Genomic DNA, 2,322 nt, shown 5'->3' with positions numbered 1-2,322 from the left:
AAATTTAGGAATGATGTTGGATCGAATGCGTAGAATATTGAATGTGTTGAATGATTTTCTAGTTTATCTCATGAAATTGAAATTATATTCATTTACTGGGGAATGCCCCGAAGGAATTGTACTTATTCACCGTGGAATGCCCCGAAGTATTATGTACTTGAAGACGGTGCACGGTCAAGGCCCGGAACGTCGGGTGGAGTTTTAGTGTAGGAGTAGTTTAGAATTATTTTAAAATAGAGTAGGTTTACATTTTTGCATTTTTCATTTTTCGGGATTGCATAAGTGGACTGGACATTAAATTTTGGATTGTTTTGGTTTGTGTTTGTTTAATTGTTTGGGTGTTTTATGTGGTTTGTACATCTATAGTGTCAAATTAGTCGATACGCTCCACCAAGCGACCATGGTTGAACCACAGGATCGAGGGGTGCCTAACACCTTTCCCTCGGTTAACAGAATTCCTTAGTCGGAATCTCTATTCGCAAACCAATTTAAAGTGTTAAATCATTTTGAAAAGGATTTTCCAAAGGTGACTTGGCTCACCGAATTATGTCAAGTGACGACTCTGAATAAAAATGTAAATAATCCTTTTTCGAAATAAATTTTTAACTTTTGTCACTTTGATAATAAAAATCCTTTCGAACTTAAAAATAATCTATTTTTGGAGTTCAAAAAAAAGAGGTGTGAAAGCCCTGGCGACTCTGCTGGGGAGTTTTCAGAATTCGAGCTTATTTTGGAGTTGTATCGGCTTTGTTTGGCACTATAGGTGTATAGACATTTTGTTTGTGTTATTTTGTTTTATTGTTTATCATTGTTGAGTTCCTACGTGCTCTTTATTTACAAGTTTTATCTTATGTGTTACTGTTTTATATCTGGCATCATATGCATAACCCGAGTCATTCTTTCTGCAACAAATCTGTAGTACATGTGTTGTACACGACCTCTAGTTGAGTCACCCTTATTTTAGGAGGGGGAGCCGTCGGTATTATAGAGTGGGTGGAAAGCTCTCGCAGCCACTATCGACCATACGCTCCCCCGAACAGCCTTGTTAGTGGACCCCAGCGTAGGTCAGTCTTTAGATCATGCTTATCTGCATCATATTGAGATCTAGCGGGTCCCACTTAGTCCTTTATAGGAGACTCTCCTCTAAAACATCCCTACATGATAAATGTTGCATCTCTGAGGGTAACGTGGTCATTTGACGGATCGATTTGGGGAAAACATGTGTTAGAAGTAAAGTGTGTAGACAAGAAAGTGTTGAAAAAAAGAGAGAAAAAGAAAAGGTGAGTAAAAAAAAAGAGTGTTTCGTAGTTTTAGAGTTCTTTATGGCTTTTGATTTTTTTCACAATTCAAAAAGATTTTTTACCTTTTGCACTCATATTCTCAAAAACATCAAAAAGATTCTTTTATTTCTTTACCATGCATTCATAATTCAAAAAATTTTTAAAATTTTTTTTTCTTAATAGGAGCTTATTTATAAAGAAAATTCAAAAAAATGGTAGTAGTTGTGTTCATTTCATAAAATAAAAATACCAAAAAGATTTTCCTTTCGTAGTTATTGATGTCAGTTTTATGTGAAGTGTCAAATGAAAAAACTCAAAAATATTTTATAATGTTGTTCATTGTTTGTCTTTGGTCGTATCTCTTAAGTCAGAGTCTAGCTTGTTATTTAATCCTTAATTGTCCAATCTGGACGAACTACGCACCCCTGATTCTCCTCTCTCGGGAATGAGATACGTAGGCAACCTATTGTTGGTTTGGGGATCTTATTTAAAAAATTCAAAAAAAAAAATTTCTTCACTCTTCACTTAGAGTATGTGTTTCATATACATCTTTAAAACAAAACCACAAAAAAGATTTTCCTTTTATAGGTTCAAGTTTCATTTTCATATGAAATTTAAAATCGAAAACTCAAAAATATTTTTCTTTGGTAATCATAAGTTTCATTGTGTATAAGAAGCTGAAAATTCAAAAAAAAAGATTTTCGTCGATTTTTTGGACAATTTAATTTTCTTTTCTTATTAAAGTTTCGAGAAAAAAGAAAAAGAAAGAAAAAAGAGTTTAATTGGCCATTTTGGCAAGACTTCACGAACTACACACACCCGATTCTCCCCTTTTGGGGGTGAGATACGTAGGCGCCCTTCTTGAGTTCGATGATCTTTTTCAAAGAAAAGAAAAAAAAAAGAAGTTTTCGAAAAAGTGTTGCACTCTAACACATTTGTTACCTCTTGTTCAGTTAGTTTAAGGTGGTTGGTTTGTGGCATCCTGACTGATCCTCCATATCACACTAAATCCAAGGAAGGGTTAGTTGTGTTCAACAAGGAT

Source organism: Capsicum annuum, chromosome 12 (assembly GCF_002878395.1).
Source record: "Capsicum annuum cultivar UCD-10X-F1 chromosome 12, UCD10Xv1.1, whole genome shotgun sequence".
Taxonomy (NCBI): domain Eukaryota; kingdom Viridiplantae; phylum Streptophyta; class Magnoliopsida; order Solanales; family Solanaceae; genus Capsicum; species Capsicum annuum.
Note: the sequence above shows the minus strand (reverse complement) of the source record.